The sequence below is a fragment of the Lycium barbarum genome, chromosome 5 (genome assembly GCF_019175385.1).
Source record: "Lycium barbarum isolate Lr01 chromosome 5, ASM1917538v2, whole genome shotgun sequence".
NCBI lineage: Eukaryota > Viridiplantae > Streptophyta > Magnoliopsida > Solanales > Solanaceae > Lycium > Lycium barbarum.
In genome coordinates this window covers 142909530-142916145 of record NC_083341.1, presented here as the reverse complement: position 1 = coordinate 142916145, position 6616 = coordinate 142909530, and positions in this window count along the sequence as shown.

The following is a 6616-nucleotide window of genomic DNA, read 5'->3' as shown; positions in this document are numbered from 1 at the left end:
GATTTTAAGTTCTAGGAGTGTGAAAAAACAAGCTAATGGATCCCCCCCCCCCCCCCCCTTTTTTTTTTTTTTTTTTTTTTTGTCTTTATCAACTATGCTTAATTAAGAATATACATTAAAACTTGAAAAAAAAAAAAATATGTCCGAATTTTATTTGCATATTAATGATATTTTGGAATTTCTGGGATAGTGAGCACAAAATGTGATTCTTTTAACTCAATATATAAAGTCATGCTATTTTGAAAATCAATTATGCTAAATAAAATAAATACTAGATGTTATAAATAGTTTTAACATGAAAAGAAAAACGGACTAAAATTTATAGAATTGTTTGTTTGTCTTCCTTGAACTAATTGCCCATTGCTAAAACTAACCCACTAATTTACTATAGTTCATCTAAGTTAAGAAAGCAAAACAAAAGTAAAGGGTTAGTCGAATAATACAAATCAAATATATAAAGTAAAATAAGATAAAAGGACGGGAATTAAATGGATCAACCCGTTTCTGGGACTGCTGCTGCTGTTTTTCGTTTGGGCTTTGGCCCAGAATTTGATTTGCTATTTCTCTGGCTACGGGTAGAACCAGATACGGAGGAGGCGTCGTCGGGCTTTTAGCCCAACATAGAGTGTGGGAGAAGAACGAGCCCCTCAGACTCGTGTGCGGTGGTCATGCATAAAAAGTGGAAAGAAAGAGGATTAGAATATAATCAAATGAAGAATATCAAACACGTGAAATATACACTCAAACAGATTGTGTATATACTGTGTATAACCCATGTATATCATACAGCAGTAGCATAATAGCAAAGAGGGAAAAGGAAAGTAGCAGGGCTCTGCCAATACATTGTAGTTCATATTTAAGACTGATCATTTAGATGCTCAGGTACCATGACCAAACTTAAATGGATTTCATCAAACTAAAAATAAAACTAAGGAAGAAGCTAAACATTTCACAACCTGTATACTTCACAACCAACCGAGCCAAGCACTAAGCGTTATTTTTTAAAATAATGCATTAAATCAAGTGAACTACTGGAAATTGAAAGTTGAAGTATTCAAACTCCTTAATATGATTTAACTACACTCCCCATTAATGTGTTTCAGTGAAACTATATTAATAATATACGTAAATATACATAATCAAACATATTGTACATCACAAGGTAAGAGTATATAATGAGCAAACATCCCAACAGGTAGGTAGGCAGGAAAACTCACAGACTAACCATTTGAGGTTTATATGATATCAACTGGTTACTTACAGGTTTAGTAAAGGGTATGGTCCTTTTCCACATTCATACTATTTAAAGAAGTCAAATAAAATGTACAGTTATAGAGCATAAGCAATAGCAAACACAGAATTAGCATGCTTGAGATTAGTTTGTGAAAGTAAGACCTATTCAAATCATGTGTTCCAGACAGAGATGAGTATGTAGACACTGAACTATCCTGGTGAATTACAGCCAATTAGTTCATTCAAAGCACATCAATATTATAAACATTTTACTCATGTAAGATTTTAGAACCTATTCAAGCATACCAGGACAGCAGATGCACGAGTTCAGACTAGGTAAAGACAAGTATGTCGAAGTCTCAAAATAGGTTTTTTCAAGTTCATTATGCATACAAAGATCCCATTCAACCAGTTTTGAAACTCATTTTAGCATTTTGTTAAATTTAAAGCCCCTATGAACCCTTAAGAGATGAGAACAGTTACCACAAATCGTATGAACACTCATAAATCGTAGTACTAAAGCATTTTAAAAGGTCAAGTAAGAATTTTGATTCAAACTCCTATATGCATATCTAAACCCCAATTCGACTTCATAAATACAACCTCATTATACCACTAACACATGATAAGGACCAGTATTTGCCACAAGAATGAATTAACAACACACCAAAAGCCTATAGAATATGCTTCAGATAATCAAGACACGAAATTTGGTTAAACACATGCTGGCAATAGGATCTGGGAGTTGATAATTCTCAAGTCACATCATCTCTACTGTGTAAAGTAAACTAAAACCAACATGAACATGTTTGACTGAAACATAATTAATCCAAGCTATCAGGTAATCATGCTAAGCAGACCAACACATAAACATTCTAAACTAAGGAGAAAAAACTGGGATAACTAATGCATAATCATGCTTAGCTGAGATGAAATGATCATATAAGACCTACTGGTCTTAAACTAATCCAGGCATACCGTACAGGTTTAGCTATTAAACAAAGCAGAGGGCATTATTCATCTGATTATGCTTAACAACCAACTAAGCTAACACACATAACCTTATTAAGGCAAATTAAACTGCACATGATATAACTATTATATCTAGGACAAACTGAATTAGTAAACATACTTAGCAAAGTAACTAATCATCATGCTAAATCAGAACCAACACTAAATTAAACTAATCTAACTATATAAATTTACATAGAACAGAACCGAAGCAAAGAGAGAAGGAGGATTACTGACCTTTTGGGGGGTGCAGCGAAGTGAGACGAAGGGTTCGATATCGCCTCGGACACTTCGAAATTCAACTCCAGAAATAAGGGAGATTGATAAAATCGAAATTTTGGCTCAGAGTATTTTTAGCAACAATACGAATGCTTTCAGTTTCTAGGGAATTTCAGGCTAAAAGACTCAAATTTTCAAAGGGTTATCATGCGGCTGAGTGCTTGATTTTTTTTACTAAAACTGATTTTTTCGGGAGGGGTTTCCAAAATCCAGGATTCCTCTTTCTTCCAGTAATCTCCTGAATCCCCAAAAAAAATCCCCCCTTTTTTATTCCACCGTTACCCTTTTATAGGGTTTTCTTTGTGTTTTGTTTGAAATATGCATGTGGGAACAAGGTGAAATGGGGGGTGCAGAAGCAGTGGAGACGTGATGGTGTCAGAGCAGTGGAGGCGTGGTGAAGTGGAGTGGGGGGAAACGTGGGAGAGGAGAGAGGCGATGGGGAACACGAGAAAATGGAGGTGTCAGAGGAAACGTAGGGAAAGCATGGGAGAGCAGAGAGGGAGAAGAGAGATGAAGGGGGGGGGGGGGGGGGAGCGTGTGCGGCGGCTAGGGTTTTAGGGGTAAAGGGAAAGAGGAGAAGAGAAGAGGAGGCGGAGGTGAAAAGGAAAATGAGGGGAAACCCTAAAAAGGGTTTCCCTTATTTTGAATAAAATGGATCGGACCCGGTCCATTTGTGGACTGGGTCGATTTTAGACCAGGTATTAAAAGAATGGGCTAATAAATTTAAATATGGACTGGTCTAAAATTTGGGTCAAAATATAGGCTGGTCAAAAAATATTTATGAGTTGATTAGACTTTGATTCGGAATCCGATAAATCAAAATACGGACTGAGTGCAAGAAATAGTTTGGCTTCTAAATTTGAATAAAAGACCCATTTTAATTAACGATATACTGAGGGTGACAAAATATTGCTTAATACAAAATGTGTGATTATTAGGACTCGGGTAATAAAATTATATGATGTTGCAATAGCCGTGCAATAATATTTTAACAATAAATAAACGTTGTCATTAAAATGTGCGAAATAAAATGCGATGTGTATGCTGAAGTGGGTAAAACATTGAAATGCACATTTTAATAATACTAAATAATAGCAGCGAGTGAATAGCGGTAATAATACTGCTAATAATAACAATGGTACTATTTGTTGTAATGACCATAATAATAATAATAATAATGATAATGGTAATAATGATAATGCTGATGATAATGGTGATAAAAAATAATAATAGATATAATAATAATAATAGTAGATAACAAATATTGATAATTAATAACAAAATAACAATAAGAATAATGATAATAATTAATAATAATAATAAAGATGATAATAATTAATAATAAAAATAATAATAATAATAAATAGCAATTATTGATAATAACAAATGATAATAAATTAATAATAGTGATAATAATAAAAATAATAATGATAATAATAATAAGAAATAATAATGATAATAATAATAATAAATAACAATTATTGATAAAACAATGATAATAATTAATAACAAAACTAACGCTGATAATAATGATTAGTAATTAATAATAATAATAATAATAATAATGATAATGGAAATAACAAGAATAATAATAATTAATGACATTTAGTAATAATGATAATTTAAGAATAATAATAATAATTAATAATAATAATAAAAAAAATAATAAAAAAAATAATAAAAATAATAATAATAATAATAATAATAATGATAATAATAACTGCAGTAGAATAATAAAACGTGGGTGTTAATAAGAGACTCATAATTATAGTAAAACTTAAATGCATATTTTTAAATTTCTCAAAATACCAGAAGTATAAATAGGTATTTCGGAGGAGAGGCGGGACAAAATTGGGTGTCAACAGACATTATCCCGACTAGCTACATGCCCTTTTCGGAGAGATGGAATGACAACCGTAAGTCTCAGTTCTTTTAATGGTTGTTTTCGAATGCTTTATCAAACATTAGCCTTTTCACATTCTCACTACTTGTCCTCTTCTTTATACCAGCCGTGGCGTGGATACCTCCGGCCGTCCGGAACATTAACGAATGGGTTAACGCTCTACTCAGTCAACATACCCACGAAGCACGGACATAGGGGCTCCTGTCGCGTGGCCGATGGGTTGCCCAGAACCACGGTAATACTTTGCTTCCTCCATCCGTATTTATTGCATCTTCTACCCTTCCCTTTTGTAACACTTTCGGTTTGCAGGTTTACCCAAGGGCTCGGTAGACCCAAGACCAGAGTCACTGGCTGAACCCGCTACATCGACACCCGAGTTCGATTCAGCGGGTACATCCCGCATCATTGCCGCCGCCAATAAGAGAAAAAGGCCCTCGGACAAGGGGCAGAAGCCGAAGAAGAGGGCGAGGAGCGTCGTTCGGACTCTTAGAGACGAAACAGAGCCCGAGCTCCTCGTTCGGAGGATCGGTGTGACCCCTTCCGTTGCCTCTATTCCGGCGGAGGCTACCATCATTTCATCACTCCCGTCAGCCGGGGAAGTACCTTCAGCTCCGGCGTTACACACAGGTGGGGAAGAAATTCATTACCCGACTCCTCTAATTAAGGTCGATTGAATTCGTCGATATTTCAGGTGATGCTTCCTCCGAAGAAACCCACCTGCAAAGGACAAGGAGACCCGAGAAGGCACCAGCTGCCGAAGCCGGTCAAAGGGCTGAGTCTGTCCCCGAGGTCGAAGTTCCAGCGGACGTCGGTCCACTGCCCTGCTATGAGACTGCTGCAACCTCCGAGATCCCTGCCTTTGCCGAAGCTGTTGAGGCCGTTCCGAGTTCTCCAACCCCAGCTTCAAGGTTGGATGATTTTGATGACATGTTCCCGGACGCTCCTCCTGCTACCAGAGAAGCTGTCGGTTTTGGACATCTTCCTATTCCTCGGGCCAGGAGGGCAGCTAGCCGGTCCACTGAGACAGGTGCTAGGGATAGCTTGGTGTGCACCTTCCCGGCCTCGAGCATGGAACCTAGGAGGACAAGATCGGCTGTGAGCACTGTTCCCGAGGACTGCAGCTTTTTGTCTCGTCCGATGGGCGTGGCAAGCTACCTGAGGCCCCTTGTCTCACACTCGGACAAACGGAAGATGAATGGAGTCCCCTGGCAGTGTCTCATTAACGAGGGTATGCATCGAGTAAGTTTATCAGCCATCCTTTGCATAATTCATTGAGAATTTTAGTTTCTCGTTTATCCGAGTTTTGACTTGATTTTTTTACAGAGTGTGGTGCTCGTTAACGAAGCATTCGTCCATGCTCAACAAGAGGTTGACGATCACAAGGGCCAACTGTATGCCCAAGGTCGAGAAACGGAGAAATTTCAGCACCTTCTGCGGGTGAAGGAGGATGAGTTGAACCGAACAGTTACTTTTTCCAACCTCCAACCCGAGCTCGATGCGACAAAGCCCGAAAACCTTCGATTAAAGGGTGAGCTGGCCGAGATGGTCGAAAAGAACCGGTTTCTAGAAGCGGACAAAGTCGGCCTTAGCCAGGACAACGCTCGTTTTTCCTCAAGGCTTGGTAAGCTCGAAACCACCATCTCTCAACTCCGAGGGGAGCTGGACTAGGTCAAGTCCGATGCCACGAGCATGGCCGAAAGGCATCGGCTGCTCGAATCTGAGAGTGCCATGTACAAAGAGCGGATGAGGGTGTTTGAGCAGAAAGCAGAGGACAGGGCCCGGGTATGTGATGAGTTGAAAATCGAGCTCGAAGAGACGGCTGATGCTAATGACCTTCTCAAGGCCAAGCTCGAGTCGACCACTCAAGTCCAAAGGGTCTTCGAGGAAGAGCGGGATGAACTGATGGCAAAATTAGACAGGCTGAGGCCGATTTGGCAGAATCCCTTCGGAGCGTGGAGGCCGCCGAGGCTCATACTACGATATATGTGGAGTATGAACGGTGGAAGTCTTGGAGGATCACCCTTGAGCAAGCCGCGCATGGTTTTATGGATCTTCCGGCCCTGATACTCGAAGCTAAAAGGGTCGAGGAAGAAACTAAGAGAGCCCTCGATGCTGACTCTGACGACTCCGAGCGGACAGTGTCCGAACACTCCGGATCCAGCCACACCGGATAGACCTGGGCTTGTAGGG